The sequence below is a fragment of the Narcine bancroftii genome, chromosome 10, assembly GCF_036971445.1.
Source record: "Narcine bancroftii isolate sNarBan1 chromosome 10, sNarBan1.hap1, whole genome shotgun sequence".
NCBI lineage: Eukaryota > Metazoa > Chordata > Chondrichthyes > Torpediniformes > Narcinidae > Narcine > Narcine bancroftii.
Genome location: NC_091478.1, coordinates 41267516 through 41284595, shown reverse-complemented (window position 1 = coordinate 41284595; position 17080 = coordinate 41267516). Strand labels below are relative to the sequence as shown.

Genomic DNA, 17080 nt, shown 5'->3' with positions numbered 1-17080 from the left:
CTCATCCTGCTAAACTATTTTATTGCTTGTAAATTCAACCAAATTTGGTCTTATCATAATTGTAGTAGCCTTGCACAATTCCTGCTATAACAAATATATTTATAATATGCAATGATCAAAGGAAACAAGAACACAAGAACACAATAGTTGTGATATGATCTTTGAAAAAAATTTAATAAGCAATCATTTTGAATGATGTAGGATCATTTTACTGGCATGGTACAATTGAGAAAAAAATAAAATCTAATCAATGTAATATCAAAAATTTTAAAAGTTATTTGCATGGTACAAGTTTATTAACATAACACATGCATTATTTCCCAAGTACTTCAATGTCTACCCCTCCTTCCCCTTCACTTCTCTGCTTTTTTTCCTTCTGTCCTCCTAATGACCTCTTGCCTGTGCCCCTCTCCCTGCCCCTTCCCTCCTCTCCCCACCTTTCTATTCAGGCTCCTGCCTGCTTTCTGCTCATACCTTGACAAATGGCTCAGGCCCAAAATGTTGCTTATAACCCTTTGCTTCCTCTGGATGCTGCGTGACTACTCAAGTTCTCCAGCACTTTCATGTATTGGACTCAATCATAGCTTTTGCAGGCTTTCCTGTTTTGCTTTATTTTATTCACGAATGGGCCACAGTGAAATAGCATTGTTCAGAATATTGCCAGGATGTTTGCTATAGATTTTTAGATATATAGTCAAGGGATCCTATTTAAATACCAAAATAATAGCTGATAATGGATAAATATTATAACTCTTTCACAAGTATCTTGAGATGAAATGTCAATAGACCACCGTATGAAAGAATAGGCATAAAGGACAATGGAAGAAGAAAGGGGAGAGAGGGGAGAAGGGAGGAACATATGAGGAGGACTAATAATGAAAAAGAGTTGGGGGTTAATGGAGGGCACTTCCAGGGGAGGAGAACAGTGGATAGAGGAAAGAAAACAATAGTGATATCGAGCTTGAGTTCTTTAATAAGTAAACTAAACTGTGCTTTTTTTTCCAGTTGATCTCTATTTGAAAGCTTTTGGACTGCTTTGGAATTGAGCAACTTTTGCGCTCTGAGGTTTGTTGTTTGTTTGGTTGATAACTCCATTCTTTGAAATGCTACATTAATTGAGTGTTGGTTAGGGGTGAATCAGAATATGACAAAGCCCAGGTAGCAACTCTTTGGCCCTTATTCTGCACCCTACCGTCAAGTTGCAAGTTGACTGAAAAATATATTTTGAAATGGTTCTGATAAATCTTTAATTTTATAACAAGAGTACTGAGTACAAAAGGGGAAAACAATATGATAAGCTCCAGCAAGAAAACTGCATCGAAAACTAGGCACCATAATTTGGAGAGAATGTGAAGACCAAGGAGATCACTACAGAAGGAGCAGGTACTGTATGACCAACAGAAAGCCATCACCCAGGTGAAGTGGGGTTTCCGGATGAAAATGTAAATAAGGAAACATACCCATCAGCTGTGGCAGGGCCTAAATGGCATTCTGCTACAGAACAAAGCTTCACTCACAAGTGAACTCAATGCTTTCTTCACCTGATTTTACCACAAGAACAAGGAAGAACTACCACTGCCCACCCCCGTGTTCCCAATGATTCTCTCCTGTCCATATCCAAGGATGACCAGTGGGCTGCCTTCAGGAGAGTGAATCCGAGGAAAGTGGATGGAATACACGGCTGAGTATTAAAAACCTGTGACTATTAACCAATGCCACGCACAGGCACAGTGATAAAGTGTTTTGAAAGGCTGGTGTTGAAGCATGTTAGCTCCTGTCTGAGCAGCAACATGGCCCCATTCCAATTGGCTACCTTAGCAACAGGGAGATGATGGATTCCATCTCACTGGATTTACACAATGCCCTGGAACACCTGGACAGCAAAGATGCATATATCAGGATGCTCTTTATTGACCACAGTTCAACATTATAATCCCCTTAAAATTGATCAGCAAGCTCCAAGACCCGGGGCCTCAATACCTCACTGTGTAATTGGATCCTGTATTTCCTCCCCTCCAGACCAGAATCACAATCTCCACAATCTCCACCAAGGGCTGCCTTCTTAGCCCCCTGCTCATCTCACTATCCACCTATGTCTGTGTGGCTCGGTATGACGCCACCATTTTCAAATTTGCTGATAATACCATTATAGAGGGTTGTATAAAAAGGGGCAACAAATCAGCATATAGGAGGGAGTTGAACACTTGGCTGAATGGTGCACCAACAACAACCTTGCCCTCAATCTCACAATAACTTCAGGAAGGGAAAACCAAGTGAATGCTGCCGTCAGAGAGTAGCAACAATCATCAAGGATCATCACCTAGCACACACTCTGTCCTCACTGCAACTATTGCACCACCAGGTTCAGGAACAGCTGCTACCCCTCCACCAGCTGATTCCTCAACAACAAACTCAATCAGAGACTCATTTAAAGGACTCTTTCTCTTGCACTTTATTTTTTTCTCTGTGTAGCAGTTTGTTTATATTTATTTATTTGTTTACATGTGTACGTATCTTCTTGAGTACAGTTTTTTGCACAACCAATAAGTAGTAATTCTGCCTCACCTGCAGGACAAAGAATCTTAGCGTTGTATGTGATGTCATGCATGCACTCCAATAATAAATCTGAACTGTGAATTTGAAGGCTCCCTGACCAAAGCGCACAGATTTAACCAGCTGAACTTTGTTTATAAACAAAGCACGTTAATAAAATTGAAGAAATTTCTACTCAATTGTTGGGAAAGATGACAAATTGATCTAATTGTATGGATTTTCCAAAGACCCAGCACAGGATCCATGGATTAAATAGCATCTTAACTCAGCTGTTGTTGTGAGTGAGGAAACAGGTTTGATCGGTCTCAAAGGCAAGGACTCGGAACACAGTTTTGATGTAGGAAAGGATTTTATTTACAGAAGGCAACTGATGCAGAGCACACACACACAATGATCAGGGAAAGATCACTACGATGGCCCACCACCCCTTAACCCAGTGCAGGCACAGCTCTATGCTTCAAGGGACAGTAATTAAATGCTCCCAACCCATTTAACAGTGCATGTCTTACCAACAGTTTCTCCAGCACCCTTCCACATTTCTAGGCCTGGAGTGAAACAGGGTGGACCCAAGCTGGGAAAAAAGAGAACAAAGAGCACATGGCATCTTTATAGTGCTGGAGGAACAAGCCCACATCATTCACTGGGGGCCAATAGCTCAGTGGCAGGAGGGTTAATCTAATTAAAACAGCCAATGGTCCAAGGCCAAGTACAGGCAGGCTGGAGAATGAGGTCCAGGTGACCAACAGCAAGGTGTGCACTAATGGGTGGGGCGGAACCAAACCTTGATTGGCAGCTGGTGTGTCCTCTGACGAGGTCGGGGGGCAGTGCTGTCACATGACAGCCACAGCCCTTCCCAATACAGCAGTCAATAGACAAATAAAGAATTTCAAAAAATATAGCCGTGAAATTATTATTTGCAAACAGAATCTCTTTTTTTGAAAAAGAGAATACATGTTTTAATGGTGAATTTCTACTTTTTTCCTACCAGTAAACCTGTCATTAAACAATATATTCATGTAACAATATTGTCACATAATCAAGAAGTCAAATTTCATTATGATCTTCTAACAATTGAAACCAAAACACTCTGGACCTTTGCTCTAGTCATGTCACACTCAGCAGTGGAGTACGAGAAACCTGTTTGGGACCAGTTGTTACATAGCTAACCCAAGGACTTACAACTAAATAGAACAATATGGATCATATCTGGAAGCTTCTGCTCAGCTGGCTTCCTATCCTATCACTTAGCAATTAGTTCAGACATTCACCCTGCACCTGATTTTATCTTTCTATATATCTCTATCTTTATATTAATCTAATTGCCCACCCAGATCCCCATAGCAAAACCTTCGATGGAACTGACAACTAGACCAGAAAGTGTCTCAAGACACCATTTGGTACAAGGAATGGGAATCAGGAAAATGAAATGACAAATGCTTCATTATCCAATAATTTTTAGTTTTCACTTCTGGAATAGATTTTAGAAAGGTCAACAATGCAAAGACAACCTTCAGCACTGAGTTCTGCACGCTAACCTTATTGTAGTTATGGCGAGAAATAGAGAATGTTGCTTATTAAGATTACCCTCCTTGCCCAATTTAGATACAGTAATAACAATAGTGAACTCAGCAAATAAAGCTATCATTTGGTTCTACTGAATATATAAATGGCCCCAAAGGTATAGTTGAGAATTATTGAGATTACTTTCCATGCGCCATAGCAATAACTAAGTAAATAAAATCACAAAATCAAATTTTCTACATAACCTTGTACTGTAGTGGGCCAAGCGGCCGCATAGGACACTGGGCTGAACCTTCACCCTTGCGGTTCGCTGAGCCGGCCAGCCGTGCAGCGCTGCAGGCCTAGTTGCCACTCACTCACCTGGCTGGGGGGGCCATGCACGGCGTGGCGCTGCGGGCTGGGTCGCAGCGCACTGTGGAGTTGCGCAATCACATTCAAGATGGTGCGGGGCACCTGTCATCTTTATTTTAAGACAAGCGCCCTACAGCTGAATTGTAGGCATGGGGTGATGTCAATTCTGATCCAAGATGTCTGAGCTGCAAAGGATTAAAAAGGAGGAAGCAAATTTAAATAAAGGTGTTTTTGCTGACTGTGTCTGGTGAATTCATTTAGTAGCTCTCCTGGGGTAGTTGCTACAATTGGTGACTCCAACTGCAAGATTCAGCTGGAGCTTTAATCCGCAATCAACATGGACACAACAGCAGCAGCTGCTGCCACAGCTGCAGTTAATGCAGTAGGTGTTCAGTTGCCCCCTTTCGGAGCCCACCAGCCTCGAGTGTGGCTGAACCAGGCTGAGATCCATTTCCGCCTTCGTGGAATAACAGCTGAAGACACAAAGTTTTGGCACGTCGTCAGGGCACCGGACACTGCTGCAGCAGCTAAAGTACACGAATTTATTGGCCATCCCCCAGCAGAAAACCAAAACACCCGGTACCGGCAGTTCCTCCTGGACACCCCGGATTAACCAGGCACAAACGGGGCATACAGCTTTTGAATATGGAGGGGCTAGGTGACTGGAATCCGTCCGATTTAATGAATGAAATGCTCGCATTAGCAGATTCCAATTGCTTTCTTTTTGAGAACTTATTCCTGGCGAAGCTCCTGGGTGACATCTCCATACCAATAGCAAACATGGATTTCAGCTGTCCCCATGACGTGGCCTGGGAGGCTGGGACAGACTCTACCACATGCCAAGGCATGAGTGTGCTCACATCAGCCCGTGTTCTTGACAGAGACATCTCCCATGCCCTGCACACCGCCCATAGCTGCAGTTCAAACAAAAAAGGTGTCAATAATGGCGACTCTTATAATGTGTGGACTTCCAATGGTTGTTGCTTAATGCTTACAGTGTTCGTACACAAAGTATCCACACAGGACTAACAGCTTGGGGAAAATCTTAATTCTTTTTGAAGATTAGTTTTTCTAACAGAATCTTGAAATCATTCTTGTTTAGATGCAAGGTCAAAAAAATGTTAATGATGGGATCAATTTGTTCTTGCAGGAATTTTAACTGGTTTGATAACAGTGCAATGTGGAATGTATTCATTCGGAAGAAAATAAATAATTACATGAATCTAAAAATTTGATGAGAGTTTTTTTTTAAATGAGGAGTCCAAGTTGCTTCTGCTTGAAAGCATGTTCACAAACTAAACAGCAAGATATTTCATGAGATAATAGTTAGCCATTAGATCATTTTAACATACAAAAACTTCTCAGGATTCACATGTATAATCTATGACTTTATGCCATACTGTAGCGACTACTCCAGTAAAGCTACTAAATGAATTCACCAGACACAGTGTTAGTCAGCAAAATCACCTTTATTTAAATTTGCCTCCTCTTTTTAAATCCTTTCCAGCCCAGACATCCAGGATCGGAAGTGACATTACCCTGTGCCTACAACTCACCTGCAGGGCACGTGTCTTAAAGACGACGGGAGCCCCATGCCATCTTGAAGGTGAGTACTCAACCCCTCAGTGCACTGCGACTCAGCCCACAGCGCCGCGCACGGCCCCCCGGCCAGGTGGGTGAGCGGCGACCAGGCCCGGAGTGCTTCACAGCCACTCGGCGAGTTCAACCCGCTGCGTTATGCAGCTGCTCAGCCTGCTACACCACCCCCACCCCCCCCCCCCACCAAGATTCGTCACCCAAAAGAGATGAAATGGCTGTGCACGCCATAGGCAGACCTCCTCATCTCCTGGGCAGGGGGCAGTGAATAGGGGTAGTAGAGTCCATATGTGCTGGTTTGAATCTGTCTATTGTAAACAGTTGAGAACGCCCCTCAATTTCTAAAGTGTACACAGCCCCACCCTTTTCATCACACAAAAATGGCCATTGTATGGCCATTGCAATGGCGTTCCTGGGGCATGTCTACGCATGAACACAAAGTCAGTGTCGAGGAGGGCTGGAGGCACATGCTGTTTGGAGGTTCCATGCCATCGCCTTTCGTTCTCAACTTTTGTGGTAACTTTCACGAAAAATTCTATTAAGACTGGTTAAACACAACCCGCCATGCATAAAACCATGTTGACTATCCCTAATCAGCCCCTGTCTATTTCTGATCTCTTAAAAAACCTCTAATAATTTACCCACTACTGACATTCACCAGCCTATAATTTCCTGGATTACTTTTAAAGCCTTTTTCAAACTACAGAACCACATAAACTACCCTCTAATCCTCCAGCATCTCTCTGATGGCTCTTCTTTTCTTTTTAATCTTTGGCTTGGCTTCGCAGACGAAGATTTATGGAGGGGGTAAATGTCCACGTCAGCTGCAGGCTCGTTTGTGGCTGACAAGTCCGATGCGGGACAGGCAGACACGGTTGCAGCGGTTGCAGGGGAAAATTGGTTGGTTGGGGTTGGGTGTTGCATTTTTCCTCCTTTGTCTTTTGTCAGTGAGGTGGGCTCTGCGGTCTTCTTCAAAGGAGGTTGTTGCCCGCCGAACTGTGAGGCGCCAAGATGTACGGTTTGAGACGATATCAGCCCACTGGCGGTGGTCAATGTGGCAGGCACCAAGAGATTTCTTTAGGCAGTCCTTGTACCTCTTCTTTGGTGCACCTCTGTCACGGTGGCCAGTGGAGAGCTTGCCATATAACACGATCTTGGGAAGGCGATGGTCCTCCATTCTGGAGACGTGACCCACCCAGCACAGCTGGATCTTCAGCAGCATGGACTCGATGCTGTCGGTCTCTGCCATCTCGAGTACTTCGACGTTAGGGATGAAGGCGCTCCAATGAATGTTGAGGATGGAGCGGAGACAACGCTGGTGGAAGCGTTCTAGGAGCCGTAGGTGATGCCGGTAGAGGACCCATGATTCGGAGCCGAACAGGAGTGTGGGTATGACAACGGCTCTGTATACGCTTATCTTTGTGAGGCTTTTCAGTTGGTTGTTTTTCCAGACTCTTTTGTGTAGTCTTCCAAAGGCGCTATTTGCCTTGGCGAGTCTGTTGTCTATCTCGTTGTCGATCCTTGCATCTGATGAAATGGTGCAGCCGAGCTAGGTAAACTGGTTGACCGTTTTGAGTTTTGTGTGCCCGATGGACATGTGGGGGGGCTGGTAGTCATGGTGGGGAGCTGGCTGATGGAGGATCTCAGTTTTCTTCAGGCTGACTTCCAGGCCAAACATTTTGGCAGTTTCCGCAAAACAGGATGTCAAGCGCTGAAGAGCTGGCTCTGAATGGGCAACTAAAGCGGCATCGTCTGCAAAGAGTAGTTCACGGACAAGTTTCTCTTGTGTCTTGGTGTAAGCTTGCAGGCGCCTCAGATTGAAGAGACTGCCATCCGTGCGGTACCGGATGTAAACAGTGTCTTCATTGTTGAGGTCTTTCGTGGCTTGGTTCAGCATCATGCTGAAGAAGATTGAAAAGAGGGTTGGTGCGAGAACATAGCCTTGCTTCACGCCATTGTTAATGGAGAAGGGTTCAGAGAGCTTATTGCTGTATCTGACCTGACCTTGTTGGTTTTCGTGCAGTTAGATAACCATGTTGAGGAACTTTGGGGTGCATCCGAGGTGCTCTAGTATTTGCCAAAGCCCTTTCCTACTTACAGTGTCGAAGGCTTTGGTGAGGTCAACAAAGGTGATGTAGAGCCCTTCGTTTTGTTCTCTACACTTTTCTTGGAGCTGTCTGAGGGCAAAGACCATGTCAGTAGTTCCTCTGTTTGCGCGAAAGCCGCACTGTGATTCTGGGAGAATATTCTCGGCTAAGAACATGTTAAATATATCTCCCAGGGCCCCTACTCTAGCCTCGCTCAAGGTCTGAGGGAATATCTTGTCGGGCCCTGGGAATTATCCACCCTTATTTAAGACAGAAAGCAGCTCCTCTTCTTTAATCTGTATAAGCTCATGACCTCCTATCTATTTTCTTAGTCATTTTCTTATTCTTTGTGCCAGTTTCCTGAGTAAATACATATGCTCCCCTACTTCCAATATTTTGAAGTTATGATGGTACAACAGCGTGACGGTCATTATTTACTTTTATGTCATACGTTAAAGTAAGGAAATCACAAGCATTGTTGATTTTTCTAATAAACATTGACAATTTCTCTAAGGTGAATTCTTTGTAGACTCCTTAGCCAATCACTTCCTTTAGTTCAGTCAGAAAGCTTGCAGGGACTGATACAGTGCTGTCGTGAGAGAGCGGGGCAGCGGGATCAGTATGGGGACTGATACAGTGCTGACGGGGGGAGCTAGGCAGTGGGATCAGTGATGGGAATGATAAAGGGCTGTGGGGAGAGAGCTGGCCAGTGCAATCAGTGATGGGAATGATAAAGGGCTGTGGAGAGAGAGAGGGGCAGTGGAATCAGTGATGGGAATGATAAAGGGCTGTGGGGGGAGAGTGGGGCAGTGGAATCAGTGTGGGGACTGATACAGCAGTGACGGGGGAGGGTTGGGTAGTGAGATCAGTGATAGAAATGATAAAGGGCTGTGGTGAGAAAGCAGGGCAGTGGGATCAGTGTGGGGACTGATAGACTGATAGAGCACTGTTGGGGGAGAGTGAGGCAGTGGGACCAGTGTTGGGAATCATAAAGGGCTGTAGGGAGAGAGCGGGGCAATGCAATCAGAGTAAGGAATGATTAAGGGCTGTGGGGAGAGAGTGGAGCAGTAGAATCAGTGATGGGAATGATAAAGGACTGTGGGGAGAGAGTGGGGCAGTGGAATCAGTGTGGGGACTGATACAACGCTGTCAGTGTTATACAAGGTATACCCGTGCAGTGAACTGGAATTCATTGGTAATGCATTGTGCTGATGGCTGGCTCCACTCCCATCTGCTCACTTATAACCTTGGTTTCCCACCTAAACCCAGTACCCTTCTGAAGACTACTGTGAGACCCTACCCGTAGTTATAAGCTAATAAAAGTGTTTCTTCTCCCTCCAGTCGTGAGACCTTTTATTTACACTACAATTTTATTAGCTTATTCCCTAATAATGGAAGCGCTATTCAAGCCAGGTACCCTCTGTCCCCTGATGGGGCTGAAGAGTTCACGTACTGGCTAGATTGCTTCCAGGCCTACCTGAACGCGACCAGAGACGTCTTCCACACCAATGAACTCAGGAGGTCCACACTCGTTTTGAGGATAGGAACAGAAGAGTATATAGTCATCGGGGACTGCACTACATATGACGTTGCCATCAAGGCATTGAAGGCTAGGTACCTGAAGTCGCAAAACTAGGCCCTCGCGAGGCACCAATTCACACTCTATCGCCAACGGCCAGGAGAGACATTCGATGACTACCTGCTGGATCTGAGGATGCTTGCCAAGAAGTGCAGGCACAAAGCAGATACGGACGTGTTCGTGAGGAAGAACCGATCTGGGACACTCTAGTCGTGGGGGTCCGCTCAAGGTACATGAGGCAGTGACTGCTCAAGTTGGGAAAGAAGGACCTGGCTAGCCACGATGAACTGGCCAAATCATTGGAACAGGCCAAGCTCAACAATGACGACCTCGAAGCCAGCGACCTCGCTCACCCAGCTGACTCCTTCCAAGGACCAACTGCTCTAATGGCTGCCACTTCCCATGCTAGGGAGTGCTTTTTCTGCAGCAAGAGCCAGCACCCCCAATCACGTTGCCTGGCTAAAGACTCGGTGTGTTCCAGCTATGGCAAGAAAGGGCATTGGGCGATGGATTGCTGCACGAGGGGAAGCCCGGGGAAGTCTGTGGCTTGCACCACTCCCAGATCTGATTCCAGCCCCAAGCTGTCTTCCTCGAATTCACCTGAACCCATTTGCTGCGCTACACTCAGGGTGGCAGTGAGGAAACGGCGCGAAAAGGTTCGGTGGCCATCTTTCCGCAACTCAAATTCAAACTCGGCGCCATCATCGTCAGAGGAGGAAGGAGTGCAGCCATCTTGCCGCGCCACAAGGTCAACACCATTTTACCCACGCAAGGCAACCCAGGATGGGGGGAGGGGGCCACTCGAGTGAGGAGTATAGAGTCTCCGAGGACCTAGCCTCAATGGTCTGAGATCATGACAGACCTCACCAGCTCAGCAACACCACTAAATGCCTAATTGACACAGGCTCTACTGAAAGCTTTACAGATCATGGGCTGCACAAAAATACAACCTAAAGATGTATCCTTCCAATTATCGCATATTCCTTGCGTCTCATTCGCATTCTACGCGTATTCAACAACATTGTATAGTACATCTGTCGTTCGTGGGGGGGGGAATTCTGTAAAATTCACTAGTATATACTTGATGAATTGTGTGTCCAGTGTTGGGTCTAGACTTCCTATGTCACATTAAAAGAGTGACCTTGGAGTATTCTGGTCCCCTCCCCCCTGCAACGGTTCAGAACGGATGGCCCCTAAAATCAGAACTCACATACAGCCTCTCCACACTGAATATCGACCCCCTCCCCCCACCTCTCTTCCCAAATCTGTCCTCGGACTGCATACCTATTGCTACCAAGAGCAGTAGGTACAGTACAGCAGACTGAGATTTTATAAAGTCTGAGATACAACATCTGCTTGACAAAGGTATCATTGAACCTAGCATCAGCCTGTGGTAGTGGTAAAAGGGGAAAACAAGTCCAGGCTGGTAATTGACTATTAATCAGTACACCACTCCTGGACACATACCCCCTCCCTCGAATTTCAGACATGGTAAATGATATTGTACCGTATCGGGTCTATTCGACCATTGATCTGAAAGCTGCTCATCACCAGCTGCCAAGGAACGTCCATATACGGCATTTGAGGCTAACATTATCAATTCCAAGGGTCCCTTATGGTATCACTAACAGGATTTGTATCTTTCAGAGGCAGATGGACAGAATGGTGGATGAGTATGGGTTGAAGGCTACCTTCCCCTACCTTGATAATGTCACCATCTGTGGCCACACCTACAGAGTTTTCTCCATGCGGCGATTGCCCAGAAACATATTTATAACTCTGACAAGTGTATGTTCAGGACTAAACATCTGGCTATTCTTGGCTACATGGTGGAGAACGGGATCATTGGCCCAAATCCTGATAGGATGCACCTCCTTTCAGAGCTCCCCATTCCCAGGACCACAAAGGCTTTGATGATGTTCCTGGGGTTTTTCTCAAATTACATCCAGTGGATCCCTCAATACGCTAATAAGGTTCACCCTTTCTTAAAAGCCACTAATTTCCCCCACTCAGCTGAAGCCCAAACACCTTTTAACAACCTCCGGAGGTTGGGGGGGTGGGGGGGGCGTGGCAAGATGGCGTAGAGTCTAGACATGTAATCTCGACCTCTCTGGCCAGACTTTGAAGTACCCGTTTTTTAATACTTTGTTTTCAAGTTTAAACTTTTTAAATTTTAGTTTAAAGTATCAAGGAATTATTATGGCCACTAATGGTAAAAAGATTAAACCTCAAGAGCAGAAGAAGTTAAATTTTCGAAGTGCTGAAGATTTGGGGCCTAGACGACTTGATACAGCCCCAGGCTCAATCTCTTCATTGTCTAAACCTCAAAGACTGCCTGTGGGAGCTGAAAAAAAAATGTCTATTACTCACCAGGTGAAGGATAGCGCTGGAATTACCTGTTCTCTGGAAGAAGGTGCGTGTTCCCAAGAAGTGGATCCTGATTTGGAAAGCCTTTCGATTTCAACGGAGGGAGCACGCAGGAAGACGACTCCATTGTTGGAAATGCATCAGGAAGCACTTCAATCTGAAGAAATCGCTTTTCTTCATGATTTCATTAAAAAACAACGAGATGCGGGGGGAGACCAGTGGCGACCCCCTGAGGAAGTCAGGGTGCTGTTGCTGGGAGTCCAGACCCGCAGTAAAACTTTTAAAATGCCTTCTGTTGAGTTGCCTTGCTCTGCCACTATGTCAGAGAGAGCAGGGCTGAGCTTTTCTGACCTACAGTGTTTGCAACTAAATGATATTGTTCAAGCTGTTATAAAACCTTTGACATCTCACATGAATGAAATGGTTCAAATGAATGCTGGTATAAGTTCAGAATTAAATATGGTTAAGACACATGTGGGTGCATCTTATGAAGAATTTTTAAAAATTCAGACTGCTTTTTTGGACTGTAAACAACAAGTGGCTTCTAATACAGAAAAAGTGCTGAAGGTTGAAAAATCAGTCACAGAATTGGAAGAACGCGAGAAGGAGCTAGAGAGGAAAATAGACTACTTGGAGAATCAAAGCAGAAGGAATAATGTGAAAATTGTTGGTTTGCCAGAAGGTATAGAAGGACAAGATCCTCTTCATTTCTTTAAAGACTGGATCCCACAAGTATTAGGGCAAGATTTTTTTCTGGGGGATTGGTACTGGAAAGAGCCCATAGAGCTCTAAGATGAACACCCTCAGCTGGTCAACCACCGAGACCGGTAATAATTCGATGTTTGAATTATTTGGACAGAGAAGCAATACTTCGACTAGCAGTGCAGAATGCGAGACAACGACAAACTCCGTTATTGATTCAGAATAGCAGAGTTTTCTTTTACCCTGATTTGAGTCAAGAAGTCATTCAACGTCAACGTCGATTTAAAGAAGTTTTGTGGAGTAAAGGTTATAAGTCTACTTTTCGCTACCCTGCAGTGTTGAAGGTGTTTTATGGAGACTATCAATTTCGGTTTTTTGAAAATGATCGAGAAGCAATGATTTTTGCAGATTCATTGCCAAATATAAGAGGACAAAGAAATAGTCCACCATTATCTCCTAAAGAAAAATCTGGTTGTTCTGGAAACAGAAGAAATGGCAGAAATGGGAAAAACGGGAATGGAAAGAGTCCAACTTCTTCTGAAATGGAATCTTCAAGATTGGAATCTCTTGGATGAAAAGAAGAATTTTCTTTTTCCTACTCTATTTTTTTTTCGTTATTATGATATTTTGATGTTATTGATTATTTGGCTGGGGAGAGAGAGATTTGCTCTAAGTTCTTTACTAGTCATCAGCCACTGGTCGGTGACCCACACCCAATTTTTGTTTAGGGGATTACTACCTTATGGTAGTAATAATAGTAGATATGTTAAAGTTGAAGTTTGCTACTTTTAATGTTCGAGGATTAAACAGTCCGATCAAGCGTAAGCGAGTCTTGGTGTATATTAAGAAAATGAAAATTGATATTGCTTTTTTACAAGAAACTCATTTGAATGTGAAGGAAAGCATGAAATTAAAGAGGGACTGGGTTGGGCATGTATATTCTTCCTCATTTAATTCTTGGGCTAAAGGTGTAGCAATTTTGATACATAAAAATTTATCTTTTGAATTACAATCAATGGAGGAAAAGGCAGGATGTATTCTTAAATTGAATTGCAAGATTTTTAGTGAATTTTGGACTATACAATATTTTTATGCTCCAAATGCAGATGATGAAATATTTATTTCAGAGGCATTTTTATGTTTGGGTCAGGCTAATGATAATATTTTAGTTGGTGGTGATTTTAATTGTGTTTTGGAACCTTTATTAGATAAATCTCTGAAGAAAGTTAAGAAATCTAAGATGGCAGTTCAGGTTCAACCGTTGATGAAAGATCTTAATTTAGTAGATATTTGGAGACATCTTAATCCGACAGAGAAAGATTTCTCCTTTTATTCATCGAGACATGAATCGTTTTCAAGGATTGACTTCTTTTTAGTATCGGCACATTTACAAGGGAAAATACAACAAGCGGAATATAAAAGTAGTGTGATTTCAGATCATTCTTTGTTATATTTTACATATGCAACTTCTGAGAAAATCCAAGTGGCCTATCGTTGGAGGTTTAATACAATATTGTTAAAAAATATGGAATTTATTGATTTTTTGAAAAAACAAATTAATTTTTTTTGAAAGAAAATTCTAATTCTGTTCAAAGTAAGTTTGTATTAGTTATACTTCTAAAATAAAAAAAGAATCGATTAAATCAGAGTTTTGAATTAGAGAAACAGATTGATGAGTTAGAAAAGGAATTTCAGAAAGATGCTACAGAAGATCAGAAAATAGAATTATCTAGGTTGAAACTGGAATATAATAGTTCGCAATCTTATCAATTTGAATGTATCATTAATAGGACTAAACAACGGTATTATGAATGGGGAGAGAAAGTACATAAGGTACTGGCGTGGCAATTAAAGAAAGAACAAATTTCGAGGACTATTAATGCTGTTAGACGGAATTCCCTTATTACTTATAAACCTTGTGAGATTAATGATGATTTTTATTCATTTTATAAAAAGTTATATACATCTGAAGGAAAACAAGAAACTGTATTGATTGATCTTTTTATTTTAATCACAGTTGAATTTACCGATATTAGAGGATGCAGATATACAGGAGTTAGAAGAACCATTTACTGATTCAGAAATTAAAATGGCTATGCTGGAAATGCCGAACGGTAAATCGACTGGTGATGATGGATTTTCGGTTGAATTTTATAAAATTTTTTATGATTTATCTACAGTGTTTGGGGATGTATTATGTCAAGTTGAAAAACATTATGAATTACCTGAGTCTTGTTCTAGTGCCTTAATTACAAAGAAAGATAGAGATCCTTTGAAAGTATCTTCATATAGACCAATTTCGTTGTTAAATGTAGATTATAAAAATAATAACTAAAATATTAGCGAATAAATTGGCTAAATGTTTACCTAAGTTGATTCATTTGGATCAAACAGGTTTAATAAAGAATAGATATGCTTCAGATAACATTTTGCTCATGATTAGTTTGATTAATAGATTTCGACAATCTTCAGATCATACAATGGTGATATCTCTAGATGCAGAAAAGACATTTGATAGAGTTGAATGGAACTTTTTGTTTAAAGTTTTGGAGAAATTCAAGTTTGGTCCTTTTTTTTATTGGTTGGATTAGGGCTCTATATAGTAAACTGGTAGCTAGAGTATTGACGAATGGATTGATTTCGGAACCCTTTAAGCTAACTCGATCAACTCGTCAAGGTTGTCCTTTATCACTGGCTTTGTTTGTGTTAGTGATTGAACCTTTAGCACAGTTGATAAGACAAAATACACAGATACAAGGTATGAAAGTTTTAGATGAGGAATATAAAATTAATTTATTTGCCGATGATGTATTGGTGTATTTAATAAACCCAGCTCAGTCACTTTTGCACTTGAAGGAGTGTTTAATACAATATGGATGTCATTCTGGATATAAAGTTAATTGGGAAAAAAGTGAAATATTACCGGTAAGTGAAGGAGATTATTCAGTTTATAAGAATATTATTAATTTGAAATGGACTGACCGAATTGAATATTTGGGTATAATTTTGAATGTTAATTATCAATCTTTATATAAATTATGTTCCATTAATGAAAAAAATTATAATTTTTTTATTAATAAGTGGTCATTATATTCAGAATATTTACATTTCAATTTACATTGATTAGATCTTAATATGTATATTTAATTTTTCTTTAATATTTTTTATTTTTTCTTTCTTTATGGCTCTCCTTAGGCGAGTTGGCTGAAGGGGGGGGTTCTTTTCTTTTCTCTTTTTTTATATATAAAAAAAATAACATTCATGTTTATGGTTAATTGTTGTATATGTCATATATTATTTGTTTTTTGAATGAATAAATAAAGTTTTTTTTTTAAAAACTACCTCCGGGGCCACATTGCAAAAGCCGCTATACATGTAGTGGACGAGAATGTACATTTCCAAGTGGAAAGCGACATCTTGAACGTAGCCCTGGCTGCTACCCTGAACCAGACGGACAGGCTAGTTGCATTTTTTTTGCGGACATTACAAGTCCACGAGCTCCGAAACCCATTGGTGGAAAAGGAGGCTCAAGCCATTGTAGAAGCCGTAAGGCACTGGAGACACTACCTGGCTGGTAGAAGATTTACGCTCTTCGCTGACCAGTGCTTGGTCACATTCATGTTCAATAATATTCAGAGGGGCAAAATCAATAATGACAAGATTACTAGGTGGAGAATTGAGCTCTCCACCTACAATTATGACATTGCTTATTGGCCAGGAGCCCTTACTGACCCTCCAGATGCCTTATCCAGGGAAAGCTGTGCCTCTGCATACAACAGCCAACTGCAGTCTCTGCATAATGAGCTCTGCCATTCGGGGGTCACCCGCATGGCTTATTTTGTCAAGGAGCGCAATCTGCTCTACTCTATGGAAGACATCAGGGAAATGACCAGTTCTTGCCATGTCTGCATGGAGTGCAAGCTGCACTTTTACAGCCCCGCAAAGGCACACCTGATCAAGTCACCCAGGCCCTTCGAATGGCTCAGTGTTGATTTATAATACAATCCCATTAATGTGGTCATACCTTTCCCATTCCTCATTTCCACTCATATAGCCTCAGTTGACGAGCCCGCTAGTCTATCCTGTCTGAGCACTACTGTGACATTTTCCCTGACTAGAAATGCCAGCTTTGCCCCATTCATCCTTCCCCCTCTATCACATTTGAAACACATGAACACATGAACTGCTAGACCTGCCCCTCCTGCAACTAAGTGTCATTTAATGGCCACAATAATTTCATATGCCAATCCACATTCTTAGCTCATTTGCTTTTTAAACAATACTCCTTATATTGAAATATCAAAATAGACACACCTCAGGACAT

General features: G+C 42.4%; 1 protein-coding gene across 4 annotated transcripts in view; it reads right to left on the bottom strand.

Annotated features, from left to right (window-relative positions):
* The window catches only part of cabcoco1 (ciliary associated calcium binding coiled-coil 1), a 151263-nt gene that overhangs the window by 107973 nt on the left and 26210 nt on the right, over positions 1-17080 (bottom strand). The window lies entirely within an intron of this gene.